This window comes from Callithrix jacchus, chromosome 2 (genome assembly GCF_049354715.1).
Source record: "Callithrix jacchus isolate 240 chromosome 2, calJac240_pri, whole genome shotgun sequence".
Classification (NCBI taxonomy): domain Eukaryota; kingdom Metazoa; phylum Chordata; class Mammalia; order Primates; family Cebidae; genus Callithrix; species Callithrix jacchus.
Window position 1 is genome coordinate 47,414,094 of NC_133503.1, and position 19,263 is coordinate 47,433,356.

The window sequence follows — 19,263 nt, forward strand, 5'->3', positions numbered from 1 at the left end:
GTAGAACACGCCCCACTGGAAGAGGCAAACTCTCCATAGCTTCTGTGATTGATGGTAGGATTACCTAGTGTCCTGTATCTTTTAATTTTTCAATGGAAATCCAGATTTGTATTGAGGCTTATATGTATGAAATTATTGGTTAATTCAAATATTTTAAAATTATAAAAATTAAACCTACTGCATTCTCCCTCCTCCCAACAACAACAAATCTATGACTGGTTTCAAAGCCAAAGCTGTTCATTTTGTATTCCTGATATAGTGGTTGAGTCCCTTGACCTTATATTACCTTAAATAAATTACTTAAGTAATCTTAAAGCCTTACTTTCTTTATGTACAATAGTAACATTGTCTAACTTCATGTATTTGAATCACAAGATTTTTGTGAAAACTAAATGAGAAAATGTATGTACAGCTATACCCTATTTAAAGATGCTGCTTTGCTATAAAGTTTGTGAGATGTCTTTACTAAAATATACTAAATATACATATAAATCATTATGGTACACTACATATAATGAATTCATTGGAGCATTCTTTATACACATACATATTTGTTCTCACCCAGTGAAGGCTCAAAAGCAGACTACATAGAGGGTATCCATCAAGATGTGTAATTTAGTGAGCTGTTGGCTTTCCTTCTGCCATTTATTTTTGCATTCTAGCAAACAGCATTGACCCATAAGATTGGGTAGCTGACAGTGATGGACCTCCCTAATCATGACTAGGGAAACTTGCCCATCTGCAGATGTCAATCTGAAATGCAAGTGTCACAGTACAACCCTACCCAATAGGGGAACAACACAGCAGTAAGGGCTACCTGTGTCAGGGATAAGAACATTTTCCCCTCCCTTGTTCAGGTGTGCTCTCTCCACTGCTCAATCCACTAGATGCACCATCTGTAGAAGTAAATTGCCTTGCTGAGGAAATTTATATTTAAGTATGGCATCTCTTCAAACTTGAACTGCAATCTTTTTGTGTGTGTGTTTGTTTGTTTGTTTGCTTTTTTTTCTTTTTTTGAGATGGAGTTTCACTCTTGTTACCCAGGCTGGAGTGCAATGGCGCAATCTTGGCTCACTGCAACCTCTGCCTCCTGGGTTCAGGCAATTCTCCTGCCTCAGCCTCCTGAGTAGCTGGGATTACAGGCACGCGCCACCGTGCCCAGCTAATTTTTTGTATTTTTAGTACAGATGGGGTTTCACCATGTTGACCAGGATGGTCTCGATCTCTTGACCTCATTATCCACCCTCCTCGGCCTCCCAAAGTGCTGGGATTACAGGCGTGAGCCACCGTGCCCACCAGAAGTGAATCAAAGGATATATCGGTTCTGATTGGGCTCCCTGAAAACAACATCTGTTAGAGCCAAGAGAAGGCAAAAAGTGATTGACAGAAGAGCGGGACACTGTATTTTGCTGATGGAAATAATTTCTGGATAAGATCTAACCCAGAAATACTAAATGGTCAGACGCCAAAGTATGGCAGAGGAAAGGTTTTCTAATCCTTGGTGTGAAAAGGATCTCAGCAATTTTGCTTCATTATTTCCTGATGATGGTACAAAATTTAGTGGAGAGGAAATGCTTTTGTGAATTTAATTCCCTGGTAGTTTCTAAACTTCTGAGCTCCAGAATCACAAAGGGCACAGGAAACTAACATTGACTGAATACTTGCTAGGTTCTATCTACTGGACATTTTCCTTAAACTGAACTCAGAAAATTGTCCAGTCTTTTCCTATCCCTCTCTTCCCTACACTGCCCCCAACTCCAAATAATCTGTCATTATCTCCCTAAGGCAGAAAGATTTGGAAAATGGCCAATGGCCAGACAGTTACACAGTAAGTATCATTTGTTTTGTTATTGTTGTTGTTGACCCAAATTTAGAATCCCACTGTGGCCTCCTGCCTCCCCTCTTGGGGGCTGTCCTGTCTCTATGTAACTCATGAAGCCACTTACCTCTACAAATATGCTACAGAACATATTGTAAGTAAACACAATCCAACTAGAAGAACAAGAGATTAGACAGGGCTCTTGAACAGGGAGCACCAGTCCCTTTCGCTTGAGAGTAATTGCAGGTGAACCTATAAGAATAAGTCTAAGAAAGTTAGTGTTTCTGCTAATAAAGTTTTTAAAACGTTTTCTACCTCTGCATCTACTTTCAGTCATTGCTTGGTACCATGTGGCAAATAAATATCTATTAATATTCTTCAAGATAAAATGATCTCTGTGATCTCTTAAGTCATCCAGTACCCCAAAAGGCCCATGACCACTGGGGTAGGTGGGTATTTGACTTATTTTTGTGACTTGAAATTATTATTGACTTAAGGATTATTAAGACATCTTGTCAACAAATGCTGTGTGGCAGAAGCTGATAATGATCTATTTCTTACCCATTCCTTCATCCTGAAGAGAAACCTAGTTTTGTCACGGGTATCGATGTGCACTGATAGAAAACTACTTTTTTTAGCCTCATTTTAAGATAGCTGGCCAGGTAACAAAGTTCTGTATAAGCCTTTCAGGAAGGGTGAGAGGCTCTTTTTCCCTATTCCCTATTTCCTCCCTCTCCCTTCATGGCATAAAGACTTGGTGTCTGGAGCTACCTTGGCTTTCTTGCTCCTTGAAGTTGAAAGTCACATGCTAATGATGACAGAATAAAGGATAGCAGTCTAGGACACAGGCAGTATCCTGGAACCACTGCAACAACCATAGAGAGTCAACCTACAAACTGCCTATGTATGAGAGAAAACAAACCTGCATCTTGTTAAACCATGTTGTTTCAAGTTTTCCTTATTAGCCCCCAAATGTATTTCTTAACTGAATCATTCTCTGTGTAGCTAAATAAGAACAAGACAAAAAATATTCAATAGAGGTATGAAAAAAAGAACCTAGCATTTAAATTCTATGACTGCCAAAGAAGTGTTCATTAAATGTGGGGAAGGTTTTACTACGTGGTGGTCATGGAGAGCTACAATGTCCAAGTTGGCTATGAGAGAAAGAGTTTTTGTAACAGAAAGCTCTAAGAATCCAAGAGATTTCATTTGTGGTTTCAAACACTTTGCCCTTTGTGGCAATTATAAAACTGCATTATTTATTAACATCGAGTTTGTTTAGCCTGTAAGAGAAATAACTGATTCTTGTAAAGTGTTTCTGGGATATTTTGGACCCTATTTAATGAAAAATCAAATGAGACCGAATAACAAGTTTAAGTTTATTCAAGTCAACATCAATGCCAGTTACTCCAGAAGCAGGAAAAGAGACCAGCAGAGAAGAAAGTAATAAAAAGCTCTGGGCACTGCTTTCCTAATTACCTCTAATCCACTAATGAGCTGGAAACATCTTACAAAGGCTAATTAATTAAGCCCCCTACCAGTCAAATGGTGACTCCAGGAAGATGCCTCTGTGCTACAGGTATTACTGTGAGAGAACGCAGGGGACAGTAACGGACATGCAGTTAAGCAGGTGGTTGTTGAAGTCCTGTGAGGTCAGTTAAGGCAGTGAGCAGCACGAACCAAAGAAGAGCATAGAACTGAGAACTTGGAGCAACATGTGAAACAAGCGGTGACCTCTTTGCCCTCTCCTCCATGCAGTTTTCAACTTGTACTTCAAGCTAAAATAACCACATTGCACCCTAATCTGAGAATTCTTTGTCTTGATGAACTCTTCCGAGTTTTACCTTTGTGTTCTTTCAATTGCTCATTAACAACACATACACTTGCGAGAAATGATCATCTCATGGTATTGTCCTGTTTTCATGCTTCCCAAATTGTGTTCTGCTGAATCATGTTACAGGAGACATTTGAATCAGCCACAATACTTTTGGCTGCAAATAAAAGGAAGTTCAACTCAAAGTGGCTTAAACTATAAAGGGAATTTATTGTTTCTGGTTCACTTAACTGATGAGTTCAAAGGTATGTCAGCTTCAGGCACTGATTTAAAATTAGGGTATTGCTCCATTTCCCTGCATTTCTCTTTGTGCTATTTTTGCCTATTTGCTTTTTCCTTTGGCTGATTTCTATCAGTAACAAAACGCTACTGCATTTGGTGAGGTGTCTGGTGACACTACTATATATCCAAAGAAAGAGTCTCTTTGCTAGATGCCAAACCAATGCTTTGAGCTTCATCCCTAATAGGTAAAATTAGGTTATGCAACCACTCTTGGAAAATATTTACTCTGACCCAAAGAATGGTGAATGAGTCAGATTAGACTAAGCAGTACTGGTATAACAAATGACCCCAAATTGTCAGTGGCTTGCAAAGCAACAAAGGTTTATTCTCATTCAACTTGCATGTTGGTAGCTGCAGATCAGCTGCAACTTCATCCATGTCCTATTTATGTTGAACCCAAAATTGAAGATAATGTCACTGTCTAGGACATATTAATATTGTAGCAGAGGTAAAGGAATAATAGCAGAATTATATGGTGACTCTTAAAAGTTCTGCTTGAAAATAACACAGATAACTTCCACTCACATTTTTCAGGACAAAGAAAATCATTGCCTAAGACTTTGTCAATGGGATGAAAAGTAAAATCTTTCTGGAAGAAAATCCAAATAGGAAGAGTTTAAAATATTTTGAACATAACGCAATCTACTGCAAATGCTATAGGTTGATTGCCTTAAACTGGGTTGCTCGTCCCTAAATCAATTACCAGGTGAGGGAGATGGGATTATTATTCCTTTGGGTTTATATCAATCAAGGCCTGCTTCTCTAAGAGAGAATAGGATGAATCATACATAAACCACCTGGTCCAATTTACCTACCAGTAGATAGGGCATATTGTATACACCTTTTAAACATGAGCAAACTGGAACTTAAAGGATTTTACCTGCTTGAGACTTCAGAGCCAGAATTTAAAGCCAGGTCATTTAAATTGATATCTAATTATTTCCATTGTACTAAAGACTTTGAAGTTATCTAAAAACAATCTCCTTACCTGACTCGTTGGACCAACAAATTTAACTAACATAGATAGAGATCATATCGGAAATTTACTATTATTCTTGGACAATCACCATCTTTAAAATAATTCATAAATCCCAAATTTGAAAAGGCACATTTAGTTAATTTAATTAAAATATTTAGTTTAGTACATAAATTGGAGGAAAAATCAGAAAAGGGCATATTTCATCCAGGAAAACAGGCATTCTCATACAATGCAGTCTGGAATGTATATTGTACGACCTTCCTTAAGATCGACTTGGCAGTACTGCACCACTCAGAGCAAAAGCCTTTCAATGTGCTCATAGATTTACCCAGTAATTCAACATCTAAGAACTTAGCTCATGCAAATAACCATGGATGAGTGGGAAAAAATAATAAAATAAACCACAAAGGTGTTCAATGAAACAAAAACTGGAACGATCTAAATATCCAAAACCATGAAATTCGTTAAGTAAACCAAGAAATATGCATTCAACAAAGGACTATATAGTTATTAAAAAAGAACTTGATGCCTGGATATTTAATTACATAGAAAGATTATTCAAAATTGTTCTGGCAAATGTGAGTTATTAAATGGTATATTCAATATGTTTTCTTTTATATAGATGCAGTAATAGAAGATTTAAGTTTTTCAAATTTGTGTTTATGTTTATACTCAAATTTTCTGCATCAAATGTGTAAGACTTTTATACCAAGAAAATAAACAATAACGTTTTCTTTTTTAATGAGCCACCCTCCTAAAGCCAAATGAAACAGATGAGATTACCAACTGCAGAAGTAATTAGCTCTAAGAATATGTTGCTGATTAGACTAGGAGGCCTCTCACACATGATAGAAGAGATGAAAATACAACCTAAGCAATATATGATATGTAGTTTTGTGATAGCCCAACAAAAAATGGGTCTAGAAAAATGGAAAATTCTGATTTAAAATGATCAACGTGACTTTCACCCTTGTCAGAGAGTGAGTCAGAATTGTACTCAGGCAGAAGATGGCCATACATACATATGTTCCAGTTTGGTGCTTAACAATACGAGGTTCCTTTTATTTTAATCCTGTACTGACCCAGCTATCTTCTGTCTGGATATTCTCTTTATCAATAAGTGAAACCTCATGTCATGACACATATTATTTGTCCTGACTGGTAGAATTCCCATTGAACCTGGCAAGGAAAAAATTCTGGTCTACAAGTCAGTTTTTTGGGAAATGTAATCAGTGTCATTGTGTTTGCCAAGCTCATTTTCAATTAAGAATGAGTTAATCCCATCAAGTGGAGGACAGCCAACTGGCTTCTTTGTCTTCATTAACATTTCCGCTTTCTTCTATACTTACAAAATTTCCAGTGAAAGTAGATGTGTTGGTCAATGGTTATAAAATTTAATTCTTGGGTTCTTTAAAACTCATGTAGGTGTTGCCTCTACTCAGGAATTTAATTAAAATATTTGGTTTAGTACTATAAAAAGAATTTCACATGTGACTTTTCCATATTCTAACCATACTCTTACCTAGTATGTCAGTGATAAATCTCCTTTACTATTGCCACAGTGCCTGGGCGCATATTGCACAGCTACATTACTGTGCCTTTGTTCAGACTCTTCCTTAAGTCTTGAACCCTTTCCCTACCACAGGTCAAAATCCTTCCCAACTGCCAACTCCCAGATGGAAAAATAAGTTCTCTGGCTCATACCACTAAACTCTGCAACTCTGGATCATATAAAGTAAGATTGTAAATTCAGTACAAGCCTGTAGTTTATTTTGTTCATTTCTGTATGTAATTACTTATTTAAAAGTGTTTTTGTGTTAGTAGGAAATGCAAATTGCAAGAATTAGTGTAATTGTCTTATTTCTAGCTTCTCTCCTCACTAGACCGAATGCTTATTGGAAACAGACAAGAACAGTGTTCATCAGAATCTCTGATGGTATTGCACAACATGCATGTTTAGCTTTTTATGCTGATAGTTTTCAAACATATCCCTAGTAGAGATAATGGCTACAGCTCAAATAACCCAGTTTCTATTTTAACCGGCTTTTTCATATTCAACAATAAAAATTTTGAGCGATTCAAAAATGCATTTATGCATGAACCAAAGAGAGTGATCTCATGATATCAAATAAAATTTGTATCCTGAGTGTTAGATCCCCCACTTAAAAGCTAAAAACTTTCAATGTTTTCAAGTTCATGTCCTAATTTAATGCATAGAGTCAATTAAACCTCTCAAATTGTCACTTGAAGAATGGAATTAGTAAGATAACACTTCTTGCTGAAGCATAATACATCAGTATGAGAAATATAACTTGCACTGGTATTCAACATTTGTTTCAAAAATGCCATATTCTGAGGCTTTTCATTATGATAGCTGAGCTCCCTGCATTTTTTTCCCAAGAAAATCTGACGGAGAGAAGCACCCAGACTGCCAGGACATAAGAATGTCTTTTAAAAGAAAAGCAAAATGAATAGAAAAGGAGGTCTGTGCCTCCTGATACCTCTACATCAGGGAACCGCAAAGGAATTCTGGCTCGCGACCACTCCTGAAGTATCTTTGACATTTGCTCCTTCTCTGGAAAACAGAAATGTATTTTTGAAGTTATAAAACACTTCTGCAGTTCAATAAGAGATAACTGAACCTTTTAGTTGAAAATATGAACAATTTGAACTGGGACCTGGAAGATAGGAAATGAAGGCAAGAATGGCCAATAAAGAGGAGCATCCCAGGCCAAGTGAGGAGTCGTTCCCCCAGAATTGGGCAGAAGGCTTGCAGCTAATTCAATCCAGCCTTGGCAGGGTCAGTGGCTGATACAGTGAGTAGGGGACTATTGCAGAGGTCTGTGCACAGCAGCTATTCTTTGTCATGAGAATGATAGCATCACAGTCCCAAATTGATCTATTAAGTTTGAAGCATGACTCCAGTAGGATCAAATGAGCCAAAGGTAGGAGGAATCAGGGTCACAACAGATTGGAACTCACTGACAGGCTGCGTATCTGGTAGGGTTGTAGTAACAAGCTCAGAAAATCAAGACGCAAATGCAGTCCTGACAACTTGAAAATCATGACCCACGTGAACAGGAAATGCCCATTGACATTATTCACTTTGACACAAGGTATCAAAACTACTTAGAGGCCACACAGCTGATGAGGATGGGGTTCCTGTTACCCTGAGAGGCTAGAACTGAGGCAGGTATTGGGATAGATGTAGCTGTGAGCGAGTCCTAAAAGCAGGAAATCCCGAGTAATAATAGCTAACATCTACTGAGGGCCTACTATGTGCCAGACTTTGCAATGGATCTTTATATGAATTACCTTTTACTATCAACAGTACCACCACTAACTCTTTGCTGAACATATATTATGTGCCAGGTATTTCTTGATGTATTTTACATGCATTATCTTATTTAGTACTTACAACTGTATGTGCTAAATATTTTGTATTTCAATTCTTATATAAATATATATTTATATAATATATAAAACTGACTAACTTGCCCCTGCTTCAATATCTTGCTCCCAGATCACACAGATGAATAAGTGGCAGAGCTGAAATTTTAATCCAGGCGTTCTGAATCTAGAGACCAAATCACTACCTCATGATCTCATTGAACTCTTAGGACTAGCTCTTGCTATGTGCAATTTGTAGTTGATGAAATAGACTCACTGAGGCTGCATGATTTGCCAAGGACATCCAGGGCTTTCTTGGTGTCCTCGCGTTTTTAACCCAGAAAGACCTTGCCTTGCCTCACAAGGAAGGTGCCAAAGGCACAGTGAAATTGGGTGTTCCCATCTCAAAACTAAGGACGGGCTACTTATGCTGAACAGTTTTCTCATCTACTGCCCAAGTCCCTCAGTTTTTGCCTCTGGTTACCTCTGCCATTTTCTGGCCATTTCACAAAATCTGGAATACAACTTTTTTCTGTCATTCTTCCTTTCTTCTCACGCTTCATTTCTAGCAAGTGAATCTCATCACATATAAATCTTAATCTAGAGATACTCCCTGAAACTCAATGAAGTCAGTCTGGGAGGTTTCAGGAAGACAGTAAGGACAAATGAACCTCTAAATTACTGAGTATTAATCAAATTCCTCTTAAATTTCCTCATTTCATTGTTTTCCCACATGATCGCATCTGCTCAGAGCCAGCTCTTTTTCTTAGCACAATTCTTGACACCTGATAGTCTTAGAGTTGCTTAATCTAAGACACTAAGTTCCTGGTCTGCTGTAGAAAACAAGGTAGCATTTAACTAGTGGAAAGAAAAAGGGGCAGGCAGTAGTAAGTCGGCACTAAGTGACCAAGCTCCAAATTGAACTTGGCATGGCTGGAAGAAGACAGGAAGGAAAGAGTGCAGAAAGCACAGGAAGGAAGAGTCACCACAGTCCTCACGTGAATAAATATTAGAGCAGCTTCCTAAGGACACTGGTGATGACTTCTGTCATTTCTCAGTACATAGACCAGTAGGTGCAGATAAGGAGCAGATCCCTGTGGGAGGCTCAAGGTGCTGCAGTGGAAGTACCAGCATTTTGCAAGTAGCCCAGAGTGTGCAGGGTGCTGAGCATGCATCACCTCATGTCATCCTCACAAGAGCACTGCCAGAGTGGCTCCTAAATAGATATGACACAAACGGCTATATATCGAAAAGTCTCTTTCCTGTCTTTGTCCCTGTCTAACGCCATTCCCATGCTTAACCCTTAACAGGAGCCATTTTGATTTGTTCCTCTTTTGTCCCTCTGATTTTTTTTTTAATTTTGTTTGTTTCGTTTTCGCAAATACAAACAAATGAAATTATATAGTCTTATTTTCACTCAGCAAAGGTCATATTACCCATGCTCTGTACACACAAGGAAACTGAAGTTCAGATAAATTAATTGGTTCTTCCTCTGGGCTGGTCTTTGGCTGTTGGACTCTTCCTACTCCTGGAGTTGCTGCTGGCAACAGGATCCAACCTTAAGATCAAGGATCAAAGACCACAGCTGAGAGTCACTTTAGATTCTGAATTCAGAGTTTCTGCTTTAGTTAGCAAATTGGAAAGCCTGAAAAATGCCATTCCCCTTCCTGTAGTGCTAAGAACTCAAGTATCTAAGCTTTTGCACCACTAATGCCTAAAGCTGGAGATTTTCATGAACCATTCAATGGGTGTCTTTATGCAAGCTTCCTAGAAAGAAAGGCTGAGATATATGTTTTTGGGGTAAGGTTGTCAGATAAAATACAGGGTACCCAGTTAAATTTGAATTTTAGATAAATAGTGAGTTTTTATTGTAAGTGTGGCTTGCAAAACATTTAAATGTGTTTGATGATGATGATGATGATGATGATTAGCTAAATCTGACAGCCCCAGCATAGGGAGGTGTTGAACATGGGCCTTTAGTCCTCTAAGGGACAGCTGGCCTTAGATCTGAGGGGCTGAGGGGTTCCTGAAATTTTGGATAAATTGGGACCTAACCCTTTACATTAATAAGCGCTGAAATAGAAGTCTTGACTTCTAGGTTCATAAACCTTAAGAATAGAGAAGGCTGGGCACGGTGGCTCACACCTGTAATCCCAACACTTTGGGAGGCTGAGGCGGATGGATAATGAGGTCATGAGTTTGAGATCAGCCTGACCAACATTGCAAAACCCGATCTTTAGTAAAAGTACGAAATTAGCTGAACCTGGGAGGTCAAGGTTGCAGTGAAGTGAGATTGCGCCACTGTACTCCAGCCGAGGTGACAGAGCAAGACTCTGTCTCAAAAAAAAAAAAAAAAAAAAAATAGAGAAGAGCACCATCATTATTTCTGGAAATACAGCTTTTTGAGAGTTTTCTCACCCCAATTAAACTGCTACAAAAGGGCTTGAGCATGGCAACTGTAGCCTAACCTAGCTAGTATACAGTGTTGCCATTTCTTTGAATTGTTTGTTGCCATTAATTTAGCAGGTGCAAAAGGATTAATTTTACTTTACATTTCATTTTCTTGATTATTTCATGAGCTGACATTCTCTTCTGTGTTACTACTATTTGCACTCCCTTTCATGTAAAACATAAACCTTTTTATCCATTTATATTTAATTTTAAATGAGCTCATCACAGATTATCATAGATATTAGACTATCTGTCATATTTGATGAAAAACATTTTCTGTCTTGCTTCTTATCCTTTAATTTTAATTTTTAATTTACAGATGCTTTAATGTTTATTGACATGAGTCTATCAATATTATTTTCTTTGTAGTTGTTTCTATTTACTTCAAAGCAATAGAAATTTGCCATCCCTGTATTCATCTCATAAAAGTTTTATTTTCTACTTGTCTTACTATGCTTAAGAAATGTCAATTAACCCTTTAATCTAGTGATTCTCAAAGACCGGTTTGAGCATCACCTGCACCAGATTACCTGTTTTTTTTTTTGTTGTTGTTGTTGTTGTTGTTTGTTTGTTTTAATGCCCATCCCCATTACCCTTGACAGACCTTATTAATCAAAGTTCCTCTAGAGGACCATGAAAACATGTATTTTTAACCAACTCCTAGGTGATTCTTCTGCATCTGAAGCTTGAAAATCACTTCTTGAGGCCATATGAAATTTATTATACATCTTTGTTTTCTTTTTTCTTTTTTTTTTTCGAGGTGGAGTTTCGCTGTTGTTACCCAGACTGGAGTGCAATGGCACTATCTCGGCTCACCGCAACCTCTGCCTCCTGGGTTTAAGCAATTCTCCTGCCTCAACCTCCCGAGTAGCTTGGACTACAGGCATGCACCACCATGCCCAGCTAATTTTTGTATTTTTAGTAGAGACGGGGTTTCACCTTGTTGACCAGGATGGTCCCGATCTCTTGACCTCGTGATCCACCCGCCTTGGCCTCACAATGCGCTGGGATTATAGGCCTGAGCCACTGCGCCCGGCCCTACATCTTTGTTTTCAAGCAATACGTTGACTTGAGATTACTTAAGCAAAAATAATATTTGTTGGAAAAATTGGGAGAGTGGATATAATTGAAGTAAAACCTGAAGAGCTTGGCTCTGAGATGAAAAGATCAGGCAGCTCTGGCAGACCTGTAAAGAATATACCACAGCAAAATGAAGGAACACTCACAGTCCTCAACCCACCTCCACCCCCACTCCTCAGAACATAAGCTCCATGGGAACGGGGATCTCTGCCTGGCGCATAACAGGTGCTCAAGCAGTGTTTTTTCTCGTTGTTGCTCCATTCACAGCCCCTTGAGACTGCCTTCAATTGTCCTGAATTGGGCAACAACCACGTTGTGACCAGAAACGGACATAGAAACTTGATTTATAGCCCCACCCAACACTGCATGTACCGAAGAGGTTATCTCCCAAAAGGAAATTGAATTTATCACCACAGGAAGAGAGAAACATTTTCAGTGGATTAAAAACAATTATCTAGTGTATCATGGTATAAAATATGGCTCTTAGATAATTTTTTCCCAAATGGTTTGCCAATTATTCCCCAAATCACTCATTTATTCATCAATTTTTCCAGTATTCTTATATTGAGTACTTTTGAGTACTTTACTTAACATGGGTTACATGGCAACACCCAGTTACATCTATATTGAGATTTGTATTTTATTCCATACATCTGGAACTCGAGGTTAATAATATGAAATTCACTTCATTTAAGACACCAGGTTTTCCGATTACCTTTTAGAAACCATACAGAGATTAAATAAGCTGTTCCTTGTGCTACCTACTTGGTTTCATTTTCTGCAAATATGCTTCTAGTTTTAATAATCTTATTCTTTGAATTGCAAGCATCTTGCATTTCCCTCTAGGACTAAAAGTATGTTTGTTTAGCAATGGAAGTCACTCTGCTTCTTTTTTTTTTTTTTTTCTCCTGGCAGAAATCAATCATGCAATTAAAACTTTTCTTCTTTGGAATTCTCAATAACAGTGGCCCCCATCTTCTTCACATGAGTTTATTTTAGGAGATATAAAGCTACAGAAAACCAAGGAGAAAAGCTCTGGCAAAATAACCCATCATTTCTCAAGGTTTTTTAGCATTCAAGGGAGGCTTTCTGCTTAATAGCCAAATAATTTCATCTAAGCCCCATTCAATATTTTATCCATTTATTGTATAATAGCTATATTTTCTCCTCCTTCTTATTCCTGAAAATTCTCAGGAAATAGTTTCACACAGTAGCAAATCTACCTTGATGATCACTGGCTGTCTCTTACTCTGAACCGCTGCTCTGGGCCCCTCTGCTGGTCACCTCTCACAACTGTTTCTTAGGATCTTTTTGCAAGACGTTCCCAAAGAACAAGGCCTAAGGATGGCCCCTGTCTTGGCATAGCTCATGCCAGAAGAACAGAGTCTGTGTCCTAATTCTCCTTAACCCAGCACATGCTAAGCTGTGAGGTCTGATGTCTACTGAAATATTGATAATAATGCATGGAAAAGGAAAAATTTAAACTGATATGAGATAGCACCACTCCTGTGATCCATAGGTCTGAGAGGTTTTCTTCCTCCCTTCCTTTTAAGGGCTGGCTCACCTCCCCTATAAGAACTTTATTTTCTTTTTTGCCTATTAAGTCCAAACTCTTACCCCCTTCAGCGCCAGAGAAATTAACAAGCAAACAAGGGCCCTTCCCTAATCTAAGGCCCAATTTATTTCTGTGATAGAATAAATCACAATAAAAACATTTCCTTTCCACTATTCTGGGCTCCAGACAAGGTCACTAGAGAGTATAGTTCTCTACACATGTTTATTTGACTGGGGGACACTGAACACTTTAATCCACAGTGAACTAAAGCCCACCAGCTGCAGATCGTTTTTAGAGCTCAGCTGAAACAAAACATCAGACCTGCCCGCTGCCTTTTGGGGAAGTCAGGTCTTGGAAGATCTAATAATATTTAAGCCAACATATTTCCCAAGAGAAAATAGCGATTTTCTGGGATAGCCCAACTAAATCTACGTGAATAAAATAAAATGTTTCTTCTTGTAAGGACAGTCATGTTAATGATACTCCCAATTCGTGTTACTAACAGAGTACATAACATATTTCTCCATCTGAAACCTTTAGCAGGGTTTTACTGACATCGTGGGTTTAGAGCTTCCCTGAGTAGAGGGAAGTGCAGGCATCTGTCTTACAGGTAGGTGATGTAACGTCTCACCAAAGACGTAAGGCTAGGAGAGTAGTCCAGGAGAGAAAAATAAGCCTCACGTTTCCTGGTGAAGAATGATGAGTGATGTAAGAAGGAATTTGGTAAGAAGCAGGCTGAAAGTTTATGCTGGCTAATGTTACCTTCAGCAGCAAGACCCAGTCTGAAGAGATAAATGGAACATCCTTGGCAGCAAAGGCAGATTTCTATTATCGTCGTAAGGAGGCTTATCCTTGGGTCACAAACGTCTCTCCAGAGTAATGAATCAGAGCGCCACAGGGAGCTACCAACAGCGAGGGCTGAAGGGAGGACTTTAATTCATCTCTTGCTGGCATTGCTTCTCTTGTGGCTTTAGGGCTAGAAGTGAAGTATCAGTGACAAGTTTGGAGAGGTATTCAGAAGGCACAAAAGCCAGCACGGTGGACTCCATTTCAGGTCTTCACCATTTATGAACTGAGTAGCTGCAACTCTGGGCAAGTTGTTTCAAATTTCCACATGCCAGCTGGAAAATAGCACAGTAAATGGAGGATCTGGGTATGCTTTATCAATTTCCAAGCATGGATGACTTGTGGGGATTGGCAAAAGTGAACACCTAACGGGAGATGGATACAGACAGCAAGATAGAGAATCATGGGATCCTTCTTACAGATGAGTAGCCCCCGACTGCCAGATAATTTGAGCTCCATTTCCCTAGAGTTTGTCCTTTTCACACATTTTTGTAAAAGTTTAAAGACGCTCCAGTACAATTCGTTTGACAATCGTTAACTATGTACTGTGACTACTTGCAATTGTGGTCAAGATCTGCCCTCTAGTGGTATGAAAATTCCAATGCCTCTTACTATTAAATTATTGAACTTGGTAATTTTCAATGGTTGGGCAACCCCTGTTGTCATAATAGTCACATCTCAGTATGTGGCGCTAAAGAAACCAAAAACCATCTGGTCTGTTTTTTTTCATAACTAATTCCTTGCAAAAATGCACTGGCTCTTGCTTTTTAACATCCAACTCCACGTAAAGATCCAGAGCAAAACAAGATCGCTGAAACTTCTCTCCCCAACTGATGGAATGGTTATTTATTAAGGCAGATAATACATTAGCAGCAAGAGAGAAAAGGACATTGTTTGAACCATAAGGTTTGGCATCCACGGAAAGAAAGATTCTGATATGACTGGTACAACTTCTAAGACCAGCCCTTCTCCAGGAGCAAAGGTCGTCAACAAAATACCGAGAATTCAGAATAATATGCTTTCATTAAAAAATAAATAGAAAGCTACATCTACCTTTGAAACTGATTCTTTCATGAGGGGAAGACAAAATAGTTGCAGATAATGTGCGAAAGACATCAAGGAGAGTCCATCCACGTCATTTTACAGAAACTACGAACAAAACTCTTCCCTCTTCAGCATGAGCACAATAAAAAGAAACAGTACAAAATTATGCAAATCTACTTCTACAAAAATAAGTAGTAAGCAAGAAAAAGGTAAAACAAAAAAACCAAAAACCCTCAGGAAGAGAATAAAACTCAAAGGTGAAGTGCAAGTTCTTTACAAATGCTTAATTACAGAGAAGAGTTCACTAAGAAAATGATACCTCAAAGATCAATCATAAAATAAAGAAGATGCAAAAGACATTGTGGTGCTAAGAAAAATAGAAAACCAGGACAATGTGTTATAAATGTAATGAGTTACATATTGTAAAGTAGAGAAAATAGAGCTGAAAATGTCATGGAGGGATGGCTGGGGATATTCATAGGCAATGCAGGATGAAAAGACAAACAATTACAACAAAGATAGATACTGAGAGAGAAAAATTATCCAATATAAAGACAACTGACATCCTTAGAGTATAAGGGGAAAAAATGAATTCAAAGATATAACCTAAAAATTTCCTAAAATGAAGAACGGTATTCACGGATAAAAAAGAGGACAACTTATGTCAAGAAAAATTGATACATAATGGCCTAAATTGGGAAATTTCCTGGTTAAATTGTTAAATGTTAAGAATAAAGAAAAACATTAGACATTCAGGCAGAAAAAGGCAAGTCAGTCACTAAAGGGGCAAAACAGTCAGGTGGTTTCAAGGCTTTGCCATGGCAACTTCAGTGCCAAGTGACATGAATTAATGACTACACACTTCTGAGAGAAACAATGTGATTCAAAAATATTACACCAAGCTAGGGTGTCATCCAGCGCAGAGATAAAAAGCAGATACTTTTTGACATGGAAGAGCTCGGGAAATTTAATACTCATGAACTCTTTTTGAAACTAAACCAAACTAAACAAAACTGGAAAGTAACCCAATTGAACAAGAGATGAAAAGCAATAAAAAACTAGAGTGAAAAAGTTGTGATAAAAAGAACTCATGTGGAACACCATGTTTATTTAATTTCACAGCTAAGTCTAATCCTGTGTGGCCTTTAAGGTAGTATAAGGGAATTTATCATTAAGTCCTAACAAAGTGAAAATAATATAAGCAAAACCTGGAAAAGAGTGAGGTGGAAGGAAGAGTCAACAATGATTATCTTATCTTTTGTAACAGGGGTCACAGCAAGCTACAACCTGTGGGCCAAATGTGGCCCACTTCCTGCTTTTGTAAATAAACATTTATTGAAACACAACCACATTCATTCATTTGCATATTGTCTCTGGCTGCTTTCATGCTGTAATAGCAGAGCTGTGCAGTTGTGACCAAGTTCTTTTAACCTACAAAGCCTAAAATATGCACTACCTGACCCGGTGCAGAAAACATTTGCCAGCAGAGAAGCGTTCATTAAGAATATGATTTCAGTAAAACAAAACCTCTAAGATAAATTATAAAATAAAGAAGATGGAAGAAGACATTGCAGAGCTAAGAAAAATTGCAAAGCAAAGCAATGAGTTTTAAATGTTTTATAACACTGTTTCACAGCACTGACACAATCTGTAACATGTAAAATTGAAATGTGTGTCTAAGATAATGAGTCTGTTTTTTAAAATCGCTGTAGCAATGGTTTTAACTTTAGAGGGATCTTTACTGAGGACATTTTTTTCCAGCATATGTATACATACACAGGCACAGAAAGATGTCTAAAGTAATATTCATTGGATATACTTGTTACTTCTGAATGGTAAAATATGGAGTAATGCGTTGCTTTTTTGTTGGTGTATTGTCTGATTTTTTTCTTTAACGAGTGTGTATACTTCCTTAGAAAACAGCAAGAGTAATTAAAATGATTAATTACTCTTAAAAATAAAAAGGCCAGTCTATGTCATCTTCAACCCAGCTTTTCCTAAGAATAGTCAACCTGTTATTTGGGAGCTTCCTCATGCCCCCTTCTCTACACCTCAAAATTTTGGTACATATTTTGAAAATGTGATTAGCGAATTCCTGTATATTCCATAATTAAGAATTGGAAGTTTTCTTTCCTCATTTCCTAGATTTGCCATCAACGTGGGTTAAGAATTACATGGAACAGCAGAGGGCGCCCTGCTCCACGTTTCTAGGACTGTAAAGCAAGTACCTGCCCAATCCCGCCACTTGGAACTTGTGTGAATGACAGCCGGTATGTGAGTGCCTGTAGGACTCAGTTTCCCCATCTCCCACTCTTTCCTTCTGCCAATCCATCCCCCACACTGCAGAACAGATCACGCCACCCTTCTGACAGCAACCCCTCTGTGACTTCCCTTCTCACTCAAAAAATTCTCAATTCCTTAACTAAGGCAGAGGAGGCCCCCACCCGATCCTGCTCCTGCCATCTCACTCCATGATCCACATTATACTTGATACCCCAACTACCCTGGCATTTGCTCACTGTCGAGACCATATTGAGCTCTTTTCCATTTCTGGGCCTTTGCATTTGCTGTTTCTCTGCTGAGCGATTTCCTCTCCCAAGCTCTTTGCGTTAAGGAATCTTTCTCAATGTTTAAATCAGCTATGTTTGTCACCTCCTCAGAGCGGCCCTCCCTGATGACCCTACGAAAAATCTCACCCACTTTATTTTCTGTCACAGCACTATTTATATTATCTTACTTGTACTTCTCACAGTCCGTGATTGTTTATTTGTTATTATGTTTTGTTTGTCTGTCCCACTAGAACCTAATTTCCACAAGATCAGGAAGCTGCCTGTCCTCTTTATTGTTAAATCTTCAGCATTAGCACTCAGTAAGTACTCAGTAAATATTTGTTGAATGAATGAATGAGCTTGCAAAATGTGTGTCCTGGCTGCTCTCTCCAGGCTATTATAAAAAGAAAAAGTGGGACTGTCCTTGTGGTGGGTCAAATTGTATTTCTCTCCAAATTTATATGCTGCAGGCCTAACCCCTAGTACTTCAGAATGTGACTGTATTTGGAAATGGGGCCTTTAAAGTGGCAATTAAGGTAAAATAAGGTCATACTGGTGCACCCTAATCCAATTTAACTGGTGTAATTTTAAGAAAAGCAAATGTGGACATGCAGAGAGACACCAGGAGTGCACAGGCAGAGCATGAGGCTACTGTCTTCAAGCCAAGAAAATAATTCTTAAAAAAAGCCCAACCTGGCCACACCTTGCTCTTAGACATCCAGCCTCCACAGCTGTGTGAAAGTCAATTTCTGTTGTTTAAGCCACCCACTCTATGGTACTTGGTTATGGCAGCCCAAGCAAACTAATACAGACCTTTATAAATCTAATAGTAGTAAGCGAAAACGACAGCTTAATATTTAAAAGAGGCACTAATGGTGGATCAAAATGGCAAGTTATATGTCAGCTATTCATTGAAGCAACAGAATTTGAGAAGGTAAATAACGAAGCTGGAGAGGCAGGAATGGCTACATATGTGGCAGAGTACAGGGCAAACTCAAAATGTGGAGTTCCCTGCTCTAAAAGTAGGAAAAGAACTGCTGCTAAAGACACAAAATATAAAGCTTTCTCTTTCTTCCTTGGCTTCATTCTCTATTCATCCTGTGTTTTTACTTTGCTATTCGATGTAACTCTAAGAACAATTTAAAATTATCATCATCAGTGTTACCACTCATCTTTATATTGTAGAATATTCGTTTTAAAATACAATATTTAAATATTTTTAAATGTCGGAGCATTTAGCTTGATGTAGAATCACTGAAATCACATCATCTGTATTTTGTAGTTACACGCATAAGTGTCTCCTCCTCATCAGAGCTGCGGAAATGCTGCCAAGAAAAACAAACTCAGCCATTTTTATTTTACTTCTTGACATGTGTGTATTCTACCAACACTGTCTGTTTTCTGCTTACTGACAAATAAGGAAAGACCTGAATG

General features: G+C 38.3%; 1 long non-coding RNA gene across 1 annotated transcript in view; it reads left to right on the forward strand.

Moving 5' to 3' along the window:
• The window catches only part of LOC118150451 (uncharacterized), a 33,902-nt gene extending 15,753 nt beyond the window's left edge, over positions 1 to 18,149 (forward strand). Inside the window, exons 2-4 of the long non-coding RNA XR_013532486.1 lie at positions 6,560 to 6,649; positions 17,426 to 17,550; positions 18,081 to 18,149. This is a non-coding gene — a long non-coding RNA (uncharacterized LOC118150451). The remainder of the gene's footprint in view (positions 1 to 6,559; positions 6,650 to 17,425; positions 17,551 to 18,080) is intronic.
• Positions 18,150 to 19,263: the final 1,114 nt, after the last annotated feature.